The sequence below is a fragment of the Balaenoptera borealis genome, assembly GCF_965194805.1.
Source record: "Balaenoptera borealis genome assembly, chromosome: 5".
Taxonomy (NCBI): Eukaryota; Metazoa; Chordata; class Mammalia; order Artiodactyla; family Balaenopteridae; genus Balaenoptera; species Balaenoptera borealis.
In genome coordinates this window covers 55,184,862-55,209,860 of record NC_138862.1, presented here as the reverse complement: position 1 = coordinate 55,209,860, position 24,999 = coordinate 55,184,862, and the positions used below count along the sequence as shown (strand labels likewise).

Genomic DNA, 24,999 nt, shown 5'->3' with positions numbered 1-24,999 from the left:
CTTGCTCTGCCCCGAATCAACACCAGCGGTGGAGGTGGGTCTGCTGACCCGGGCATCTGCCCCAGGGGGAGACAGCCGCTCACCTTCCCACTGAGGTTTCAGACAGTGGAAACCCCTTCTCCCAAATCTGTGTGGGAATCGAGGGTAATTACCCCCTTTCTTCCTGGGCCAGGAGCACGTCATTGAGTTGTCATCGTTAATGGCAGCCTGGGAAGACAGTGAGAAGTGAAAATGCGGTGAATTGGGGGAGGGGGGTGGGGGGAGGATGGGTGGAGATTTGGGGGGAAGGAAACAGGAAGTTTGAATGCCATTCCCTGTGCAAAGGATTCACATGACTCGATTCAGAAATCGAGGAGGGGGCACTGAAGAGGCTTTTTTGTGAAATAAGATCCAGAGAGAAGAAACCAGAGGGCAATAAGTTAGTTGGCAAACCTTCTCTTGCTTTTTTTGTTGAGAGCAGAAGCCCAGAAGGGAGAAAGGCTAATCTGAGCAGTTCCTTTGAGGTGAGGACCGTAAAGAAGGAGGCCAGGGAGCTCTTGGGAGTGCTACCTGGCCTGCCTATTAACGGTGCTCAACTAAAGCTGACCACAAGGCTGTATTTGTGAGTATCCACCTGTTTGACATGTGCCTCAAGGTTTCTGACTTTTTTCTGTAGCACTGCCAGAAAGGCACTAGAGGAAGTTACTGCAGAATGAAGGAGACAAGGCCCGGATCCCAGGATGTGCTCCTGAGAGGTGGAAGCAGAAAGCTTCCTCTTTGCCTTGTCCCTGCTCCCCTGGGAGGGAGGTGAAGTGGGCTGAACGGTGCCCCCAAAGATATGACCGCATCCTAATCCATGGAACCTGTCAGTATCACCTTATGCAGGAAATGGTCCTTGTGGAGAGGGTTAAGTTAAGGGCCTTGAGATGAGGAGATCATCCTGGATCATCCGGGTGGGCCCTAAATGCCATCACAAGTCTCCTTAAGAGAATGAGGCGGAGGGAGAGTAAATGGAACAGAAGAGAGGTCAGTGTGAAGATAGAGGTAGAGGTTAGAGTCGCGTGGCCTTATGAGAAGGAAGGTCTGGAGCCACCAAAACCCGCAAGAGGTGAGGATGGATTCACCTCTAGGGCCTCTGGAGGGAGCTCAGCCCTGCTGATGCCTTGATTTCAGACTTCTGGCCTCCAGACCTGTGAGAGAATACACTTCCATTGTTTTAAGTCACCAAGTTTGTGGCAATTTATTGCAGCAACCATTGGAAACTAATGCAGGCTGTAATGGGAAAAATTACCCAGCGACAGAAATACCTCCTAGTCTTCTGACTTCCCTCTTTAGGGAAAGTCCAAGACTGGGTCCATTTGCCAGAACAAAACAGCCGTGGAACCATATGCTAACACATATATATGGAATCTAAAAAAAAACGAAAAAAAAAAATGGTCATGAAGAAGCTAGGGGCAGGATGGGAATAAAGACGCAGACCTACTAGAGAATGGACTTGAGGACACGGGGAGGGGGAAGGGTAAGCTGGGACGAAGTGAGAGAGTGGCATGGACTTATATACACTACCAAACGTAAAACCGATAGCTAGTGGGAAGCAGCTGCATAGCACAGGGAGATCAGCTCTGTGCTTTGTGACCACCTAGAGGGGTGGGATAGGGAGGATGGGAGGGAGGCTCAAGAGGGAGGGGATATGGGGATATATGTATATGTATAGCTGATTCACTTTGCTATAAAGCAGAAACTAACACACCATTGTAAAGCAATTATACTCCAATAAAGATGTTAAAAAAAATTTAAAAAAAAAAACAGCCGTGGAATTGACCAGCACCCACTCTGTGTAGACCACCGTGCAGAGTTTCAGAGGGAGGGCAACCCCACAGCCATGGTCACCACAAGGGTGTTGGCTGAGAACAGGGGCCAGTGGCCAGAGGTGAATGCCACCCTTCTGGGGATGAGGGATGAAACATAAAACCAGAGGTGTGTGTCCAGGATCTCATCAAATCCCCAGCAGGCCTGTGAGTTGGAAATGGAAGCTCGGAGCTCAGCCCGAGAGAAAAGTCACTCAGACCTGGGTTTGAAACCCAGCTCCCCCATTCAGTGACCATGTGACCTGTCCCCCTGACTCTAATTTTTTTATCTGTAAAACAGAACTTATGACACCTACCTATGGGCTTGTTGGTGCGAGGTCTAAAGCCCTTCACAGAGCCCTCTGCTTCCTGAACGGCCTGGTAAATGGTTCTTGATATTATCGCTCACGATCCCAGAGCTGCAAGACAGGCCTGTCTGACATGCGAGCCCGAGGGTGTCTCATCCTGCAGGGATCAGCCTGTCGATGCGGAGGTGCTCATTTCAACTCCCCCCACAATACCAGTCTGTGTGACATGCTTCCTGCTATGCTCAGCACCTGCCTCTCTGTGCTCCCCAAACCACAAGGGCGAGAAGCCTGTAAACTATATTTCTCAGACCCCCCTGCCAGCAGAGTTCCAATTTAGATGCTGCCCTTGGGAGGCTTTTGCATGAGAGCAGGAGGTAGAGAGAGAGATTCTTTTTCTGGCTCCAGCCTGGGAGGCAGCTGTCAGTCTAATACCTCCTGCAGGGCAGCGGCTGGTTCCTGCTGGCTTGAGGAGTGCAGCAAGACTGTGAGTCCCGCGGGCTCAGAGGCAAGCATGTTCCTACAGGGCTACAGGGACCAACTGCAGTGCGGGATCTCTGGGTGCCACCACTTTCCCGCCCCCAGTTTTGTTCCTTCCCTTCCGACAACTTGGAAACGTCACACCCTATATTAAATCTCTCTCTGTTTGAAATACCTACAGTCACTTTCCTTTTCCTGACTGAATCCCTAACCGGTACATCAGTCCTCTGCAGAGGCACATGGGCCGAGGTATAGAGATTTTCGGGGGCCCGGAAGGCCATCCGCACCAGGAAATACAACCTTATATTTTCCATTAGAGATAATCCTTAAAATGAAAATGTACCCGGGAAAGCTATAATATTGGCTCAAACACCTACAGGGGATCATTGATTATATCAGAGTCTGTCTTTAGAGAAAGTTTTGTAAATGGGGAAGAGTGCAAAGTGCAGTAGGGCAGAGAGAGGAAGCTGGATGAAAGATGCGGAAAAGAGAGAGAATCCCTCAAAGTGAGGAAAAAGTATCAGTGGAGAAAAATACAGGTTTGCCCAGGCAGCAACTTATAGCTTGATTTTTTTTTTTCATTTTTAAAGTTGTGGTAAAATATACATAGCACAGAATTTACCATTTTAATTATTTTCATGCGTACAGTTGAGTGGCACCAAGTACATTCACATTGTTATACAGCTACCACCACCATCCACCTCCAGAACTTTTACATCTTTCCAAACTGCAACTCCATATAATTTCACAGTAACTCTCCATTCCCCCTACCCCAGCCCCTAGCTACCATCATTTTACCTTCTGTGTCTATGAATTTGACTCCTCTAGGTACCTTAGGTAAAGTGGAATCACACAATATTTGTTCTTTTGTGTCTGGCTTATGCCACTTATCATAGTGTCTTCAAGGTTCATCCATGTTGTAGCACGTGTGTCAGAATGCTGTTCCTTTTTAAGGCTGACTAATATTCCATTGTATGTAAATACGTACCACGTTTTGTTTATTTATCTGTCATTGGACACTTGGGTTGCTGCTGCCTTGTGGCTATTGCAAATAATGATGCTATGAACATTGGTGTACAAATATCTGTTCAACCCCTGCTTTCAACTCTTTTGGGTACAAAAATTCTACCTAGAAGTAGAATTGTCAGATGACATAGTGATTCTAGATTTAATTTTTTGAAGAACCACCATATTGTTTTCCACAGTGCCTATATCATTTTACATTCCCACCAGCAATGAACAAATTTTCCAGTTTCTCTACATCCTCTCTAATACCTGTTATTTACTTTTTTTTTCAATAATAGCCATCCTATTGGGTGTGAAGTGGCATCTCATTTTGATTTGCATTTCCCTAATGATTAGGGATGAACATCTGTTAATGTGCTTATTAGACATTTGTGTATCTTCTTTGGAGAATGGAACTTGACTTTTTACAGGAATTTAAAAAAGGATAAAGAGACTTAAGTCTGTAGGAAGAAAAAAGATGTGACCCCTACCCTTCCTCATATGAGCTTCAGAGACTATGAAAAAATTTTTTTTAATTTTTTTGGTGGGAAAGTAAATTGATACAGCCACTATGGAGAACAGTTTGGAGGTTCCTTAAAAAACTAAAAATAGAATTACCATATGACCCAGCAATCCCACTACTGGGCATATACCCAGAGAAAACCATAATTCAAAAAGACACATGCACCCCAATGTTCATTGCAGCACTATTTACAATAGCCAGGTCATGGAAGCAGCTTAAATGCCCATAGACAGATGAATAGATAAAGAAGATGTGGTACATATATGTAATGGAATATTACTCATCCATAAAAAGGAACGAAATTGGGTCATTTGTAGAGACGTGGATGGATCTAGAGACTGTCATACAGAGTGAAGTAAGTCAGAAAGAGAAAAACAAATATCATATATTAATGCATATATGTGGAATCTAGAAAAATGGTACAGATGAACTGCTTTGCAAGGCAGAAATAGAGACACAGATGTAGAGAACAAACATATGGACACCAAGGGGGGAAAGTGGTGGTGGTGTGATGAACTGGGAGATTGGGATTGACATTTATACACTAATATGTATAAAATGGATAACTAATAAGAACCTGCTGTATAAAAAATAAATAAAATTCAAAGAAGAAAATGTGTCAGATCACATTCCTTATGTGTATTGGGTGCAAATGAATGCAGAATGAGACTTTTCTGCCTAGTCAAATAAAATTAATCAGAAAGCAGATTCCAGTATAAATTCAAACAAGTTGTGAAATAAAATGCATTAAAGCACGTCAATTTCTATTGAAGGATGCATAAAAAAATAAAACTCCCCTTGTCATTCAAATGATGATTTATATGTGTCTGGGCTTCAGGAGATGGGAAGCTGCATTTTAGGTTCATGGGGTAGGGAGGAGGGGCAAATTTGAAGGGAACACCAACTCAGTGAAAAGAATAAAAAGAACTGCTTCCTGGCTTCTCTCTTTCACACCACACTTGAGGCCCACACAAGTGATACTCAGAACTGTGCAGGAGAGAAGGTTCTCTGCAGACAGAGGGAGGAAGATTTCCTGCTCACGTTTGCTAAGGGTATTTGAAACGAGTGTGTGGGAGGGAGTCTGTCTTCAAACCTAGACACAAGAGAGATCTTATTTGCTTTCATAATTCCTTTTTCCCTCCCTCCTATTTTTACTCTAAGGTGTGTGCAGATTTTTCAAGCATCTAGGACCTGATTCACCATCACTCTCTATAGCTTTAAGCATTGTACCATTCACAAAAGAATAGCAATGAAGTTAATTAATGGCCAAATTAATTGAAATCTATATTGCATCAGATTTCTATCTTAACGTTTTTGGCCAAAAAAAAAAAAATTGCACCAATGCTAACAGCTAATGAGTGGCTGATACATAACAAGATGCTCAGTACGTGTGAATGAATGAACATTTGAAAACCTGAACCCCCCATCACTTCTTCCCTGAATTGTTATAATTGCTTCCTAATCGCTCTCTCTTCTTGCGTTCCACCTCATTGCCATCCACCAGATGATGTAACTGGGAGTCACTTTTAATTCTCCCTTTCTCAGTCTCCACTAGCCATCCACAATCAGAGGCTATTGTATTGCCTTCTAACTAAATCTGCACCATTTCTGCTCCTCTCCAAGCTCCCTGACACAGTTTAGTTGGGACCGTAATCAACTATCACCTGGGTATTTTAATAGTCTTCTGTCCTCTTTTCCAAGAAAACTCTCTACATTCTAATACTTCCAGTAGAATTCCAACACAATGATCTTCCTTTCCAAATTGAATGACATCAGGAATACCATTTCTAGATGCTTACATCACAGAAATTGGAAGCCTATGTAACAAAAACAATAGGCATGAATACATGAAGAATATATGTACAATGATGTTCATTGCATCATCATTTGTAATACCAAAATTTGGAAACAAACCAAGTATCAATCTATACAGGAATGGTTAAATAAATTGTTTGTCTATAAATGGAAGACCATGTAACTATGACAAAGAAGTAAGTAGACCTACATGAATCGGCATGGAAAGATGTTCATGATAGTATTATCTTCAAAAGAAAAGTTGCATACAGACAACAGCAGAATATATAGAAACAGAGCATTTTGTACAAAATGTATATGTGAATTGTGTAGGAAAGTTATCTTAGCAGGCCCGACTGTAATCCTTTGAAAGTCCTGCTTGCAAGGTTGGCTGTCAGTGGGCATCTAGGAACTTGGACTTCAGGAGAGTTCACACTATTCCCAACAGATAAGAGGGGTCACTATGCCTAAACTCTTTGTTCAAACAAAGTGGTTTGTGCTCTAAGCACTTGCTTTCCTTCTGGGAGTCTGAAATTTTAGGATGTACTAGTTAAAGGCTGCCTATGTGACCAGCCCCCATTAAAAATCCTGGACGACGCATCTCTAAAGAGCTCCCCTGGTGGACAACATTTCACAACTCATTTCTGGGGGATTAAACAGGGCCTTTGTGACTGCACCAGGAGAGGACCCCAGGAAGCTTGTGCCTGGTTTCTCTCCGACTTTGTACCATGAACCTTCTGCCTTTGTTGATCTTGCTTTACACCTTTTCACCATAATAAATCTTAGCCATGAGTACGACTATCTGCTGAGTCCTGTGAGTTCTCCTAACAAATCATAGAAGTTGGGGGCAGTCTTGGTGTTCCCCCAACTCATGAATACATAGCTTTATTTACATATACACAGAAAAAAGTGTGGAATCACTGAGAATTTTTAATTCTTAGTAGTGGGTTGAAATAGTCATTTTACCTCTGACTATAGAATATTTTCAAAGCGATGGGAATACAGCTGAGTTTTAACGTTGCGCGTCTTCAGTGACTTACTATGTTGTAATGACTGCTTACCTGTACACCCACACATAACGATGAGTCCCCTGGGGGAGGGGTCCTGTCTCATTTTTTCAAACATCTACAGTGATTAATGTAGACCTGGGACATGGTAGGTGACAGAAATGACGATACTAATTGAATTTGAAAGAAAACTAAGCAGGAGGACCTAGAGATGATTTAGAAATAACCTGAAAGGTAATATTTACATGCCGGATATCCTTTTCTTTCATAGATTTTCAGTACCTTTGACTTCCCAGCTTACTTCAAGCCTCCCCCATTTTCACCCCTCTTTGGAAGAGATAGGGAGAAGCCAAAAATATAGAACAACAACCACAAAAAGAGGTGAGATAGAGTTAGATGAGGTTAGAAAAATAACTACAATGTAAACATCCTCTCTCTTCAGCTCAGCCAGAGGCAAGCAGGTGGCCCTTTCATTTAACACAGTTTCTCCTCAAGAGGACAGTATGTGTTCTTTCTCAAAGAAATCTCTGTTGGCAGTTATATCAAAGGACATCCGATATATAGTAGGAAGGGTATAAAACAAATGCAGAAGCCTTTTAAATGTTCTTTCTTTTTAATGTGCAGCTTTGTAAGACTGATTAAATACCTGAATAACTACAGGGTACCACCATGTGAAGAAAAGCTAAATCAAGTGTTTATTCACTGCTTTAGGCTATACTAATATAGAACGGTTGAGTTTTTTCATTTCACCTGATACATAAAAGTAAACCATCATAAATTCAAATTTTGGCACCAAATTCTGAAGACTTGTCAGAGTACAGATTTTGAGGGGATACAAGTAGTTAAAGAAACATATACAAACACTCAACTACTAAGTAAAAAGTGGGTTTGGTCCAAGACACTTTGTTTTGAGTTTTAAACTCTGACTTAACTTGGAGTCTATAATTCAAGCTGGCACTGAGTCAGTGTTTTCTAAATTTCTTCTTGTTTAATCATAGATGTACCGTGTATTATACAGACAGCCACAAATTGAGATGGCACAGAAATGCATACTTTACATATGTGTATGAATTTTTTTATCTCCATATAGCAGCCAACCTGCAAAATATTCCCACTTGAAAATGAATATATTCGAGCAGTCAGGCTAGCCCTACCCAGGTTCTGAGACTAATTTAGAAGCATCCAAAACCATAATTTAAAAACCATTAAATTCCTCTCTGAGCTACTGCTACCAGGGGCTTCCAGACATAGTCCTGAATAAGTTTTTATCCTGGTGAAAGATCAGAACCTTGTTTTACATGCTGAAACTTTGTGAAAAGGTGAATCCATCTATTCTGGTTACAGAAAGTCAGAGTTCGCTTGACATTTTCATTACTAACAGTCATTTTTCAAAGTAAATTCACACTTCGGTTGGGTCTCAGTGGTCATAAATGGTTGTCAGAACTTGCCCAGGGTTCATCTAGATATTCCCTTGGGATAGACTTATTAGTGAGTGGACAGATTTCTTCCATAGGCCATAATATATAGCCCACATGTGGCCAAATACAAAATTGTGTGTGTGTGTGTGTGTGTGTGTGTGTGTGTGTGTGTGTGTGTATTACCGTGTCATATCTCAATGAAGAGATAGCTTCTTTTTCTTAAAAAAAAGATGGGGGGGGGGAGTTGCCTGTGCAGATTTGGTCCAATTTCCCCCTTTTACATATAGGTTTAACTGATTAATGAGAAACAAGGGCCTAAAGTCAATTACCTGGATTTAGAATTCAATGCAATGCAAAGCAATTGAACAATTAACTATTTGAGTAAAGCCCAAAGGCAGTGAGCCAGGCCTGTATTTGGAAGAAGAGTGTTCCAGGCAAAGGAAGTAACAAGTGCAAAGGCCCTGTGGCTGGAGTGGAATGAGTCACAGGAGAGGAGCGGACGAGTTGTTCAGAGAAATCCCAGGGCACCCACCGCATCTCACAGGGCCTTGCAGCCACTGTAAAGACTGGCTTTCCTCCAGGGAAGGTTGTGTAACCACAGAACCAGCCCCAAACTGGCCTTATCCTGTTTCTAGCAAGACACTGAGTTGTTTTTCAGAGACAACTGATCAAAACCACAAGTCATGCATGAGAAACATGCGCAGAGGAGAAAATTTTGACCTCCACACCCAGAACCAAAGTCTCTCCCCTCCACAGAACCAAAGGACTGGGACATGACTGGAACCTGAACACGGGAACCCTTTCAAAAGTGAAGGGTCTGTTGTCCAAGAAGATCCGGTGCTGATGCCCCTTTACCATCCTCACCTCCAATGGCCAGGTTCCAAAGCCCGCCAACCTACACCTGCCCCACCGGTGCTTCAGAATCCCAGCCCTCCTCCCCTAACTCATAAAGTTGTGACTGAACCCCTGATCAGGGAGAGATTTGAGTCCTGCCTCCCGTCTCCTTGCTCATCGACCTCGCAATGAAGCTTTTTCTTTTCTCAAAAGCCGGCGCCATAGCATTGGCTTCTAAGCACGTCACATTCAGCAGAGAGCGAGTCCTTTGCTTGGTAACAGTGGAAAGCTGTTGGAGGGAAAGTTCTAAGCAAAGGAGTGACACAACTTGACTTAACTTTGGCAGCATCACTTTGCTGTGCTGATTAGACCACAGAGCAGCAAAGGTGGAAGAAGGGAGGTGTCAGGAGCCTTGAAAGAGACGATGGTGTCTTGGAGCAGGGTGGAAGCAGTAGGGATGGCAAGAAATGGTCAGCTCTGGATGTGTTTTGAAGGTAGAACCTTCAGGATTTGCAGGCTGGTGGAATAAGGGATGAGGAGGCAGAGGCAACGTCAAGGTTTCGGTCATGAGCAGCTGGAAGAATGAAGCTGGCATTACTAGGTCTTCTCCATCTAATTTCTTCATTTTCCTGGGGTGATGAAGATACAGCCTCAGTGGACAGATGGGCTGACAGCCTTTCTCAGCCACAGGCAATTCCTGGGGTGTGTCTGGGGACTGAGCTGGGCATGCCCAAGCTGCAGTCAATCTGAGCCCAGGCCTGCATTGCAGGGAGGCACCGAGCCGGGGGAGGGGGCCAGGAGTCTTTTTATTTGAGGGACTGAGGCGTTCCCCAGAAGAGAACTTTCCCCAGGGAAAAGAAAGTAAGAGTCATCAGACCAATGACAAACAGTCTTCAGTAACAGAAGGGGAGGGGAAGTTCCAGAATCAGCAGGTACCACTGATGCCAAGATTCTTCCCCAGACCAGGGCTCCACTGACTTCTGTCTCGGCCCCAGAGAGAGCGAGAGCGAGAGTGAGAGATGAGAATAACATCTGAGAGAGCAGCTTCCACTGAAATCTCTGTAGGGTCCCTGGGCTGAGCTGCACCCAGTTGGGGCCCTAGGTCAGAGGGTCTCCCTGGCCTGTGCCTCCTCTTCCTCACCACCCCACAGGGCTGGCCCAAGGCCACCCAGTGGAAGAAAAATAAGTCAGACTGGGACCATTGTAAGTGAAAGCAGGGCACCCCTGGGCACTCATTCGGGCTTGAGAATTATACCAATGAAGCACGACTGTGTGAGTCTTCAATGAAGCGGTGATTTCTTAGGCAACGAAAGGTCAGCGCGCCCTACAGAGGTTGCTGGAGAGCCTGCCCCTCCCACTCAGACCTTGGAAGAGGCTTGGCAGCCTACCTTCAGCTGGGATAGCCCCAGGTATGGCCAGGGTGGCCATTACTAGGGGCGAAACTTTAGGACCACAAGGATAGTGGAGATCCATACCAAAAGCAGGGACCTTCAAAAGGCTAAAACCCTGAGATCAAAAGGTTTCTACCTTTTTTTAAATTTATTGGAATAAAAAGGTCTTTTACCCCTCGAGTGAGGATTAAGTTGCACAGTGAGAGCAGCTATGATGTGGGAATGGGTTGAGGGGGTAATGGCTCAGGAGCACCTACTGCCATGGGCCCGAGGCACACTTAGTCTCTGCTCTGGTTCCAGCTGCCAGGACAGCCATCCCTTAGGATTCATGACCTTGGCGTTATGCATAAATGCAGGCAGGAGAGTGAGGCAGGGCTCCCATTCCCTCTAACCTCCGAAATGCTTCTACCTGCCTCCAGGGTCCTAAGATGCTTCTTGTGGAATATGCTGATTTTCCTTCTACAAATAGGTAAAAGGAGGCTTCAACTGCTCCCAGAACTCATCCATCTGGAGGTGTCAGTAAGGAATGGCTCCAACTGGGTGTTGGAATGGTCAGAGAATGGTGAGTGGAAAGAGGAGTTGTAACACTCAGGAGTAAACTGGGTGCAGCCATTTCAAGTCCCAGCCTCACTCCCCAACTTCCATGGATCTTGGGCAAAGTATTCAATCCAGTGCCATGGATCTCAACCTTGACTATACAATAAACTTACCTGGGGAAACTCAAAAATCCCAGTGCCCTAGGCATCATGCCAAACCAACCAAATCAGAATCTGTAGGGGTGGGACGAAGAATCAGTATATATTTAAATCTCTCCAGGTGATGTCAATGCTCCGCCCCCATTAAGAGCCACTAGTTGCCAGGCTCCACTTCTAGGCAACGAAAACGATCTCCATGGGGCCATGTTTTTAAAAAAACTGCTGAGTGTTTATCATACACTGTTAGGGCTGACAACCACAGTCTCTGGTTAGTACGGAGGTGATCACGCTTAACTCATTAGGTTGTCACCCGGATTAAGCAAGATAATATATGTAATGCACTAAACACAGTTCTTGGTTCTTAATAAGCATTTAATAAATGGTAGGGTTTTTAAAATTATTATTATTGTTGCTATTATTAATAAGTACCACAAGGGGACAAAAGGATGCAAGGAGAGAGACCAGAGGTCACAGACACAAACCTAGAGCCATTCTAGGGAGGCCAAATCTATCTCCACCGACCTTCGTGTTGGGTTTAGTGAGGCCCAGTGAGACCCAGAACTCTGACTTGGCAGTTTGTCCAGAAACATCTCAATCTCCAGGGCCAACTCCTGATCTCTGACCACAGCCTCCACCCCCGTTCTGCACCCTGTGTGGCCTGGTTCCAGAAGAGGAGATCAGGGGAGGGAACGGTACCCTGGGTCTGGCCCAGAACAGGAAAGGGAAGTTCAAAAAGAGGCGCCAGCCAGACTGATCACTCCAGCTTTGCAAAGATACATCCCACTCGCCTCTGGGTGCTGCGTGGGACTGAATTAGAGGAGACAGCTCATTTGTAAAAGACTAAGGTGACAGCAGCCTGTGACAGCAGGCTCTGTCTAGTGCTGAAAGTGTCCCCTGAATGAGATGCATAAAAGGACAAGAGGTCTGAGGTCACTCGGGACCTCCTTCCAGCACCCGGGAAGGACCGAAGCATCGTTCTGGATTTCACCTTTCTGTCCCTCTCATCAGTACGCCATTTTTCTAAAAGTCTCCTTGAAATGGGACAGAGCTACCTCCTCCCAGCTGTTGTTTGCTTGGCACAGAGACACACCCTCTCTGAATCTCAGGTACTTCATATAAAGAGTAGGCCCTAAATACATACTTTGAAGTTGGCTTTATGAATGACGGACTCCATCGATGACTGAATTAAATTCAGTGAAATGAGGCAAGGCAGCACCCAGCATATGGTAAGAACTCCCAAAGCACTGAGCTCCTCTGAGGCTGGATTTTCTTCAACAGACCAGCCTCGTTGTTTCGATGCCAGAAGGGGTCTTCAGAGGAGAGTGACGAAGTGCAGTTGGCTTTATTAGAAGAAATGATTAAGGAAAGAACTGATTTGTTCTGCTCTCTGTGGTGTTTCCCTACAAATACAGCCTTTCTACCGTGAAGACAACAGCTTGGACACAAGGCCTCCATTTCTTGACCTCATGGGCTCCAGTTGCAGCAAGGGAGAGAAAAGCTACTACTCTTTGAAAGGCCCATCCCACCCCAGTCCCATCCCAGCAACCCCAGCCCTGCACTCATGGGAAGGGTTCCCTTTAATGAGCGCCCACTAGGTGATTACTAGGAATTAATCCAGTAGAGAAGAGAGTCAATAGCGGTCCACTGAGAGTGGTCCATTAAGGCAGAACTGCTCTTCTCTTCAGGTGTGATAAATAGTGCCTTTAAAGTATTCAATATCATAATAAAGGTTGTAATTAAGTGAGGCATCTTAGCATCTTAATAATTGCATGCTTGAAAAGATTTAAACTTCAGACTGAGACACAGAGCAACATTCATAATCCCTTGAATGGGTTTCCTTTCTAGAAGCGAGAAAATAATGTCTGCCGCTTCTCCCGAGAAGCTGACAGGGCAGATCTGTCCCCAGATCTTTACGGAGTTGAAAGTAAGAGGTGACTTTGAGCTCCTGCCTCTGCATCTTTTGTTCTCTCTTGGTGTTTCCCTGCTAGCTTAATTATTACCATCCTCCTAGTGGGAAAGAGGCAGGAGAAGAAAGGGCTAGGAGAACGCAGTGCAGGGACCTGGTAGCCCGAGCAAATATGCAAATCGCTTAGTAATATACAAGTGGCTTTGCAGAAGTACAGTAAGTCTTCCTGGATCAAATCATCTCCATTTCTGCTGCTTATTATTAAAAGAGAGGCACTTTCTGTCATCACTTGTCCTTTTGCCCTCCCCTGTCCTTTCCAGAGTTTTCATACACACGTGCACACACGCACACACACACACACACACACACGTGCATTTAAAATCCAATTTTCCCTTTCCCTGTGGGTTCTCAGTAAAAAATACTTTAAATGCAAATTTCAGATACAAGTTCTGTTCAGCAGTTTGCAAAACAGATGCATTTTGTTCACTTTCATCCCATCCAGGAGATGTGTATCAAGTATGAACTGCTGGACATTTGAAAATGGCTGCTGACAACATCAAATATCCCCCAAGGCTTAGGCTTGTGAGTCTGAGAAGAGATTCAGCAAAGGAAAGAAAGAAGTTCTTTATTTAAGCACACACTGCCTTTGATCGTAATCTACGGACAGTGTTTATGGAAAAATCACATATTAATCAGATAGTTTCATCCCGGGAAATATTTAAGCCTTATGGACAGAGAATGAGCCTGTCAAAGTACAGCTAAGCTCTTTCTCTGCCATCCGTCTCCACTCAATCCCAATGTGCCCCCAGTCGCTATTATTCCAAATTCTGAATGTTATGTTTAGAAATCGCTAGTAGAGACCACAGCTTTCAAGAGTGAAACAAAATGCTTGGGAAGACCATCAGGGAAGCTTTTAAACTTAAAACTGTTATTAAAGTTTAACTTGATGTTAGATGAAAATATCTTGCTTTGTGCTCTGGTAAGAGTACGTTTATATTTGTAGGGGGCACAGCTCTCCTCTGTCCATTGGGCAAACAGTGCTGTCCCAAGATGCCGAGGGGAGAGGAGGTTTCTCAGGCCTTCTCTTGGCTTCCCCCCCTCCTCTGAGATGAGCCTGGAGGAAGAAAGTTCAAGCATGCCTACCAACTGCCCACACAATTGCAGACGTAAGCAGAGCAAGTACTGCATTTTACGTGAAGCCCAAATCCTGCACTTTTATAGAACATGTAGTGAATTGACAGTGTATACAGGACATTTATCTCTTTAGGGTTAAAAGAAAACAGAAAGGGTGCTTCTGGCAGGGCTGCCTCTGTGCAAAGTATTAAAAGATTACTCCTCTGGGTCATGGCTTGGTAACCACACCCCTCAAGGTTGCCCTTTCCTCCTGGTGGACAAAACCCCACGCCAGGCAGGGCTCACTGCTGGTGAGGGCAACTTGGGCATGGTTCAGACCTCACTGTCCCCCGGGCCTGGTGCCCTTGTGATGGCTCTGACTTGCTCAGTTGCATTGGGATTGGATTGAGAGTACCCAGTGCTAAGGAGATGAGGGTGAGCACAGTGGATGGAGTCACAATTGGTCTGGCAGGTCTGGGCCAGGGCAGAGAGGTGAGAGGCAGGCTTCGGAATCCCGGGCCCACCCAGAATTTCTGCAGGTGGAGCCCAGGCTAACATAGAGCTGCACAACCGATGTATTGGTCTATCCATCTCAGAGTGTGAAATCATAGCTAGGAAGGTTTTAGGGATGGAGTATTGCAAATCCTTCAGCCTCAGCTGTCAGAAGAGGTTCCAGACAATGATCACAGGTGCCCAATGGGTTCTTCTGCCTTTGAGGTAAGAGCAGCTAGGGAAGCTTGCCCAATCCCACCCTCAGCAGGTTTCCTCATTGCCACTGTCTAGCAGATAAGAACCCAAGTCCCTGGTGCCTTTATTCATTTGTCCAGCAAATACTTACTGAGTGCTTAGAATGTGCCAGGCACTGTGTTAGGTGCTGGAGAGGTAGTGCTGAGTAAGAAAGAAGTCTACCCTGTCCTTCTGGAGTTTAATGTCTAGCAAGGGAGACAGAGGCCAAATAAATAATTATAATAGTTCATTATAATTGGGAAATTAGCTTAAGTGCAATGCTGTGGTCCTCCAAGGGCTTGGCCAGACACAGAGCTCTTGATAAGCTCTTTTTTTTTTTTTTAACATCTTTATTGAAGTATAATTGCTTTACAGTGTTGTGTTAGTTTCTGCTTTATAACAAACTGAATCAGCTATACATATACATATATCCCCATATCTCCTCTTACGTCTCCCTCCCACCCCTCTAGGTGGTCACAAAGCATTGAGCTGATCTCCCTGTGCTATGCGGCATCTTCCCACTAGCTATATGTTTTACATTTGGTAGTGTATATATGTCAATGCCACTCTCTCACTTTGTCCCAGCTTATCCTTCCCCCTCCCCGTGTCCTCAAGTCCATTCTCTGCGTTTGCGCCTTTATTCCTGTCCTGCCCCTAGGTTCTTCAGAACCATGTTTTTTTTTTTAGATTCCATATATATGTGTTAGCATATGGTATTTGTTTTTCTCTTTCTGACTTACTTCACTCTGCATGACAGACCCTAGGTCCATCCACCTCACTACAAATAACTCAATTTCATTTCTTTTTATGGCTGAGCAATATTCTTGATAAGCTTTTTAAGGAACTCAAACTTAGTCTGGAGAATTTCAAAAGTACCTGTAGAGTTGGAAGGACTTGAAAGGCCATCTGGTCACCCTGCCCCTCGTGCACAAATGAGTGATTCACATACAGAGTCAAGAGGAAATTTGCCCATGGTCACGTGGCTTATTGAGCCCACAAATTAGGTTTGAGAATGTGTACATATGAGAGGACACAAGTGTGGACCCCAACATAGCCTTCAGATTTATATTCGTAGATAGCAAGGAGCAGAGAGGTGGAAAGTCCCACATCACAGTGACTGCGGTTTTGATTTTAGAATGCATTTCTGCGTAACATAAGCATATGAGTGCAGCTGAAGTCCTGTGTGTTCCCTCCAAACAAAATGATGAAACTGCATGATAATGACCTGACTCACATGTTGCCAGGAAGCTGTCCAGTATCTCTACCCAGGGCCTTGCTCAACTCCTCTGTGAAACCCACATCTTCTGGGAGAGCAGATTTCTTGGTGTCAGAATGGTAGAAAACCTCTTCTTTGCCCTTTTTTTCTAGGAGACACAGAACTCCCACTCCGGTAAAGTAAACAGGAAAGAGTGTCTTGTTTCAGTCAAGCTAGAATCTAACTAATTTAGAGGAAAGTACTACTAGTGAGTATCCAGGGTGTCTCCAAAACAAATAGTCACTTTTTGAGGACTTTGTCCAAGAGGTCTGGCATCACCGGGCGGTCTGGGAAGTTCCCTTGCAGGCTGGTGTGCTGCTGTTGACAGGAAATTTTGCAAGGCTTCCCGCCTTGATGGTCTCCAGAGACCACTCATTAGGCTGAGTAGTTCTGTGAGCACAAGATTTTCAAGAGAGGACTTAAACTGAGCATTGGTAGGACTGTTTGAAAATACTTTTAATGTAGTGGTTAAAATTAGATGATGTTACAGTCCCAGTGAAGCTTATGCTGGCAGGAATGACTTAAATATTTTAAGTATTTAAATTGTTTAGGCTGTAAAAATTATGTATTGAAGTGGTGTGAATTTGATCCATTTCGCCCTACAGTCACCCTCTGGCTCAGTCTCGTAGGTGACCCTGATGTCACAGTTTCATTCTAGCAAAGGAGATCCTAACCCAGGGCTGTTGAAAGAAGAGGATCTGAAGGAACACGGTTCACATTTCTGTCTCCTGTGTTCTCCGGGGCCCAGCTGACCACTCAGATACTTTGCTGCCACTAAGCGAACTCACCCAAAGAGCCAACCTCTTCTTCTTTCTTCTCCCCAGTCACCCATGGAGCAGTTGATGGTCTAGGGGGTATGGCAATAAACTTTTGCATGAGGACAGCTTCCCCACAGGGTATTGCATACTCCTTTCCCACATGGGCTTGCTTAATGCCACAGCTAGAAATCGTTCATGTTTCTAATTGCAGCCAAGTAAAGGGCACACAGACTCCAATTAGAAACATGAACGATTTTGAAATAGGCAAAAAAGATTACTGGGTGTCCGGTCTAGGGCTCATCTCCATCTTTCATGATCTTTGAGCTATTTTATAATTCTGTAAGTTGTAGGAAACTGATAGTAATGCAAATGATTATCCATAGAACTGCAGGCAAATTGTGTCTAGTTGAATGCAATTGATTATTGCCTTCTGGATCATCATGTTTTTCAACTATTCACTTCAGTATTTCTGATTGCATACCTATATATCTACATCTGCTGTGGATTCTCCATTGAACCAATTGTATCATCTTATTGACTTTCTAATTAATTAGTGAGTTAAATAAAATCTTTGTCATGTGTTCATTTTATATTTGTATGAGTGTCATGATTAAACTAAAAACATTAGCCTTTAAAATAAAGGTAAGCTCTATCTCATACAGTATAGCTGTGGAAATATTTCTTAGTATGGATCATAATGATTATAAAGTAGGAAATTAGAACAAGTTCACCTCTATAAACTGCCTAAGATTGATGCCGAAAACTCAGCCTCTGTGCAGTGGTGCCTAATCGAGGTGCAGAGTTTTGGGTAAAGTAGAAAAGAATAGCTTTGTTGCTTTGCCAGGCAAAGGGGGACACTGTGGGCTCGTGACCTCAAAAACTGTGTGTCCCAACCCCGGGGTGAGGGGTGGAATTTGGTGAGGAGTTTTATAGGACTGGTTCAAAGGCAGGGTTGCTGATAAGGGTCAGGGTGTGTGCAGGGCCTGCATTCCTGTAATCTGGCCTCAGGCATTTTCCTGATGCTCTTCTGTGGTTTTTTTTTTTTAACATCTTTATTGGAGTATAATTGCTTTACAATGGTGTGTTAGTTTCTGCTTTATAACAAAGTGAATCAGTTATACATATACGTATGTTCCCATATCTCTTCCCTCTTGCATCTCCCTCCCTCCCACCCTCCCTATCCCACCCCTCTAGGTGGTCACAAACCACCTAGCTGATCTCCCTGTGCTATGCAGCTGCTTCCCACTAGCTATCTATTTTACGTTTGGTAGTGTATATATGTCCATGTCACTCTATCACTTTGTCACAGCTTACCCTTCCCCCTCCCCATATCCTCAAGTCCATTCTCTAGTAGGTCTGTGTCTTTATTCCCGTCTTGCCACTAGGTTCTTCATGACCTTTTTTTTTTTTTTCCCATAGATTCCATATATATGTGTTAGCATATGGTATTTGTTTTTCTCTTTCTGACTTACTTCACTCTGTATGACAGACTCTAGATCCATCCACCTCACTACAAATAACTCAATTTCCTTTCTTTTTATGGCTGAGTAATATTCCATTGTATATATGTGCCACATCTTCTTTATCCATTCATCTGTTGATGGACATCTAGGTTGCTTCCATGTCCTGGCTATTGCAAATAGAGCTGCAGTGAATATTTTGGTACATGACTCCCTCTGAATTATGGTTTTCTCAGGGTATATGCCCAGTAGTGGGATTGCTGGTCACATGGCAGTTCTATTTGGAGTTTTTTAAGGAACCTCCCTACTGTTCTCCATAGTGGCTGTATCAATCTACATTTCCACCAACAGTGCAAGAGTGTTCCCTTTTCTCCACACCCTCTCCAGCATTTATTGTTTCTAGATTTTTTGATGATGGCCATTCTGACCAGTGTGAGATGATATCTCATTGTAGTTCTGATTTGCATTTCTCTAATGATTAATGATGTTGAGGATTCTTTCATGTGTTTGTTGGCAATCTGTATATCTTCTTTGGAGAAATGTCAATTTAGGTCTTCTGCCCATTTTTGGATTGGGTTGTTTGTTTTCTTGTTATTGAGCTGCATGAGCTGCTTGTAAATTTTGGAGATTAATCCTTTGTCAGTTGCTTCATTTGCAAATGTTTTCTCCCATTCTGAGGGTTGTCTTTTGGTCTTGTTTATGGTTTCCTTTGCTGTGCAAAAGCTTTTAAGTTTCATTAGGTCCCATTTGTTTATTTTTGTTTTTATTTCCATTTCTCTGGGAGCTGGGTCAAAAAGGATCTTGCTGTGATTTATGTCATAGAGTGTTCTGCCTATGTTTTCCTCTAAGAGTTTGATAGTGTCTGGCCTTACATTTAGGTCTTTAATCCATTTTGAGTTTATTTTTGTGTATGGTGTTAAGGAGTGTTCTACTTTCATTCTTTTACATGTAGCTGTCCAGTTTTCCCAGCACCACTTATCGAAGAGGCTGTCTTTCTTCACTGTATATTCTTGCCTCCTTTATCAAAGATAAGATGACCATATGTGTGTGGGTTTATCTCTGTGTTTTCTATCCTGTTCCATTGATCTATATTTCTTTTGTGCCAGTACCATACTGTCTTGATTACTGTAGCTTTGTAGTATAGTCTGAAGTCAGGGAACCTGATTCCTCCAGCTCCGCTTTTCTTTCTCAAGATTGCATTGGCTATTCGGGGTCTTTTGTGTTTCCATTCAAATTGTGAAATTTTTTGTTCTAGTTCTGTGAAAAATGCCATTGGTAGTTTGATAGGAATTGCACTGAATCTGTAGGTTGCTTTGGGTAGTAGAGTCATTATCACAATGTTGATTCTTCCAATCCAAGAACATGGTATATCTCTCCATCTATTTGTATCATCTTTAATTTCTTTCATCAGTGTCTTATAATTTTCTGCATACAGGTCTTTTGTCTCCTTAGGTAGGTATATTCCTAGATATTTTATTCTTTTTGTTGCAGTGGTAAATGGGAGTATTTTCTTAATTTCACTTTCAGATTTTTCATCATTAGTGTATAAGAATGCCAGAGATTTCTATGCATTAATTTTGTATCCTGCTACTTTACCAAATTCATTGATTAGCTGTAGTAGTTTTCTGGTAGCATCTTTACGATTCTCTATGTATAGTATCATGTCATCTGCAAACAGTGAGAGCTTTACTTCTTCTTTTCCAATTTGGATTCCTTTTATTTCTTTTTCTTCTCTGATTGCTGTGGCTAACACTTCCAAAACTATGTTGAATAAGAGTGGTGAGAGTGGGCAACCTTGTCTTGTTCCTGATCTTAGTGGAAATGGTTTCAGTTTTTCACCATTGAGGACAATGTTGGCTGTGGGTTTGTCATATATGGCCTTTATTATGTTGAGGAAAGTTCCCTCTATGCCTACTTTCTGCAGGGTTTTTATCATAAATGGGTGTTGAATTTTGTCGAAAGCTTTCTCTGCATCTATTGAGATGATCATATGGTTTTTCTCCTTCAGTTTGTTAATATGGTGTATCACGTTGATTGATTTGCGTATATTGAAGAATCCTTGCATTCCTGGAATAAACCCCACTTGATCATGGTGTATGATCATTTTAACGTGCTGTTGGATTCTGTTTGCTAGTATTTTGTTGAGGATTTTTGCATCTGTGTTCATCAGTGATATTGGCCTGTAGTTTTCTTTCTTTGTGACATCTTCGTCTGGTTTTGGTATCAGGGTGATGGTGGCCTTGTAGAATGAGTTTGGGAGTGTTCCTCCCTCTGCTATATTTTGGAAGAGTTTGAGAAGGATAGGTGTTAGCTCTTCTCTAAATGTTTGATAGAATTCACCTGTGAAGCCATCTGGTCCTGGGCTTTTGTTTGTTGGAAGATTTTTAATCACAGTTTCAATTTCAGTGCTTGTGATTGGTCTGTTCATATTTTCTACTTCTTCCTGGTTCAGTCTTGGCAGGTTGTGCATTTCTAAGAATTTGTCCATTTCTTCCAGGTTGTCCATTTTATTGGCATAGAGTTGCTTGTAGTAATCTCTCACAATCCTTTGTATTTCTGCAGTGTCAGTTGTTACTTTTTCATTTCTAATTCTATTGATTTGAGTCTTCTCCCTTTTTTTCTTGATGAGTCTGGCTAATGGTTTATCAATTTTGTTTATCTTCTCAAAGAACCAGCTTTTAGTTTTATTGATCTTTGCTACCGTTTCCTTCATTTCTTTTTCATTTATTTCTGATCTGATCTTTATGATTTCTTTCCTTCTGCTAACTCTGGGGTTTTTTTGTTCTTCTTTCTCTAATTGCTTTAGGTGCAAGGTTAGATTGTTTATTTGAGGTGTTTCCTGTTTCTTAAGGTAGGATTGTATTGCTATAAACTTCCCTCTTAGAACTGCTTTTGCTGCATCCCCTAGGTTTTGGGTCTTTGTGTCTCCATTGTCATTTGTTTCTAGGTATTTTTTGATTTCCTCTTTGATTTCTTCAGTGATCACTTCGTTATTAAGTAGTGTATTGTTTAGCCTCCATGTGTTTGTATTTTTTACAGATCCTTTCCTGTAATTGATATCTAGTCTCATAGCGTTGTGGTCGGAAAAGATACTTGATACAATTTCAATTTTCTTAAATTTATCAAGGCTAGATTTGTGACCCAAGATATGATCTATCCTGGAGAATGTTCCATGAGCACTTGAGAAAAATCTGTATTCTGTTGTTTTTGGATGGAATGTCCTATAAATATCAATTAAGTCCATCTTGTTTAATGTATCATTTAAAGCTTGAGTTTCCTTATTTATTTTCATTTTGGATGATCTCTCCATTGGTGAAAGTGGGGTGTTAAAATCCCCTACTATGATTGTGTTACTGTCGATTTCCCCTTTTATGGCTGTTAGTATTTACCTTATGTATTGAGGTGCTCCTATGTTGGGTGCATAAATATTTACAATTGTTATACCTTCCTCTTGGATCGATCCCTTGATCATTATATAGTGTCCTTCTTTGTCTCTTGTAATAGTCTTTATTTTAAAGTCTATTTTGTCTGATATGAGAATTGCTACTCCAGCTTTCTTCTGATTTCCATTTGCATGGAATATCTTTTTCCATCCCCTCACTTTCAGCCTGTATGTGTCCCTAGGTCTGAAGTGGGTCTCTTGTAGACAGCCTATATACGGGTCTTGTTTTTGTATCCATTCAGCCAGTCTGTGTCTTTTGGTGGGAGCATTTAATCCATTTACATTTAAGGTAATTATCGATATGTATGTTCTTATTCCCATTTTCTTAATTGTTTTGGGTTTGTTATTGTAAGTCTTTTCCTTCTCTTGTGTTTCCTGCCTAGAGAAGTTTCTTTAGCATTTGTTGGAAAGCTGGTTTGGTGGTGTTGAACTCTCTCAGCTTTTGCTTGTCTGTAAAAGTTTTAATTTCTCCATCAAATCTGAATGAGATCCTTGCTGGGTAAAGTAATCTTGGTTGTAGCTTTTTCTCCTTCATCACTTTAAATATGTCCTGCCACTCCTTTCTGGCTTGCAGAGTTTCTGTTGAAAGATCAGCTGTTAACCTTATGGGGATTCCTTTGTGTGTTATTTGTTGTTTTTCCCTTGCTGCTTTTAATATGTTTTCTTTGTATTTAATTTTTGATAGTTTGATTAATATGTGTCTTAGCATGTTTCTCCTTGGATTTATCCTGTATGGGACTCTCTGTGCTTCCTAGACTTGATTAACTATTTCCTTTCTCATATTAGGGAAGTTTTCAACTATAATCTCTTCAAATATTTTCTCCATCCCTTTCTTTTTCTCTTCTTCTTCTGGGACCCCTATAATTCGAATGTTGGTGTGTTTAATGTTGTCCCAGAGGTCTCTGAGACTGTCCTCAGTTCTTTTCATTCTTTTTTCTTTATTCTGCTCTGCAGTAGTTATTTCCACTATTTTATCTTCCAGGTCACTTATCCGTTCTTCTGCCTCAGTTATTCTGCTATTGATCCCTTCTAGAGTATTTTTAATTTCATTTATTGTGTTGTTCATCATTGCTTGTTTCCTCTTTAGTTCTTCTAGGTCCTTGTTAAATGTTTCTTGCATTTTCTCTATTCTATTTCCAGGATTTTGGATCATCTTTACTATCATTATTCTGAATTGTTTTTCAGGTAGACTGCCTATTTCCTCTTCATTTGTTAGGTCTGGTGGGTTTTTACCTTGCTCCTTCATCTGCTGTGTGTTTTTCTGTCTTTTAATTTTGCTTATCTTACTGAGTTTGGGGTCTCCTTTTCACAGGCTGCAGGTTCGTAGTTCCTGTTGTTTTTGGTGTCTGTCCCCAGTGGCTAAGGTTGGTTGAGTGGGTTGTGTAGGTTTCCTGGTGGAGGGGACTAGTGCCTGTGTTCTGGTGGATGAGGCTGGATCTTGTCTTTCTGGTGGGCAGGTCCACATCTGGTGGTGTGTTTTGGGGTGTCTGTGGCCTTATTATGATTTTAGGCAGCCTCTCTGCTAATGGATGGTGCTGTGTTCCTGTCTTGCTAGTTGTTTGGCATAGGGTGTCCAGCATTGTAGCTTGCTGGTCATTGAGTGAAGCTGGGTCTTGGTGTTGAGATGGAGATCTCTGGGAGATTTTTGCTGTTTGATATTACATGGAGCTGGGAGGTCTCTTGTGGACCAGTGTCCTGAAGCTGGCTCTCCCACCTCAGAGGCACAGCCCTGACGCCTGCCTGGAGAACCAAGAGCCTGTCCTCCACACGGCTCAGAATAAAAGGGAGAAAAAATAGCAAGAAAGAAGAAGATAAAATAAAATAAAGTAGGATAAAATAAAATAAAGTTATTAAAATAAAAAATAATTATTACGAAAAAAAATTTTTTTTAAGAAAAACAAGGGCTTCCCTGGTGGTGCAGTGGTTGAGAATCTGCCTGCTAATGCAGGGGATGCGGGTTCGAGCCCTGGTCTGGGAAGATCCCACATGCCGCGGAGCAACTCGGCCCGTGAGCCACAATTACTGAGCCTGCGCGTCTGGAGCCTGTGCTTGGCAATGAGAGGCCCATGCACCGCGATGAAGAGTGGCCCCCGCACCGCTATGAAGAGTGGCCCCCACTTGCCACAACTAGAGAAAGCCCTCGCACAGAAACGAAGACCCAACACAGCCATACATACATACATACATACATACATTTAAAAAAAAAAAAAAAAAAAAAGAAAAACAAATAAGGACAGACAGAACCCTAGGACAAATGGTGAAAGCAAAGCTATACAGACAAAATCTCACACAGAAGCATACACATACACATTCACAAAAAGAGGAAAAGGGGAAAAAATAATATATCTTGCTCTCAAAGTCCACCTCTTCAATTTGGGATGATTCATTGTCTATTCAGGTATTCCACAGAAGCAGGGTACATCAAGTTGATTGTGGAGCTTTAATCCACTGCTTCTGAGGCTGCTGGGAGAAATTTCCCTTTCTCTTCTTTTTTTGCACAGCTCCCGGGGTTCAGCTTTGGACTTGGACCCGCCTCTGCGTGTAGGTTGCCTGAGGGCATCTGTTCTTCGCTCACATAGGATGGGGTTAAAGTAGCAGCTGATTCGAGGCTCTGGCTCACTCAGGCTGGGGGGTGGGAGGGGTATAGATGCGGGGCGAGCCTGCAGCGGCAGAGGCTGGCGTGACATTGCAGCAGCCTGAGGCGCGCCGTGCATTCTCCTGGGGAAGTTGTCCCTGGATCACGGGACCCTGGCAGTAGCGGGCTGCACAGGCTCCCGGGAGGGGCAGTGTGGAGAGTGACCTATGCTTGCACACAGGCTTCTTGGTGGCGGCAACAGCAGCCTTAGCGTCTCATGCCCGTCTCTGGGGTTCACGCTGATAGCCGCGGCTCGTGCCCGTCTCTGGAGCTGGTTTAGGCGGTGCTCTGAATCCCCTCTCCTCGCTCATCCCAGAACAATGGTCTCTTGCCTCTTAGGCACTTCCAGGTTTTACCCGGACTCCCTTCAGGCTAGCTGTGGCGCACTAGCCCCCTTCAGGCTGTGTTCACATCACCAACCCCAGT

The 24,999-nt window shown here is 43.1% G+C and overlaps 1 long non-coding RNA gene across 1 annotated transcript in view; it reads left to right on the top strand.

The window, feature by feature from the left end:
- The first annotated feature begins 281 nt into the window (after window positions 1-281).
- Window positions 282-24,999, top strand: part of LOC309630070 — a 36,850-nt gene continuing 12,132 nt past the window's right edge. The window contains exon 1 of the long non-coding RNA XR_014245405.1: window positions 282-11,145. This is a non-coding gene — a long non-coding RNA (uncharacterized lncRNA). The remainder of the gene's footprint in view (window positions 11,146-24,999) is intronic.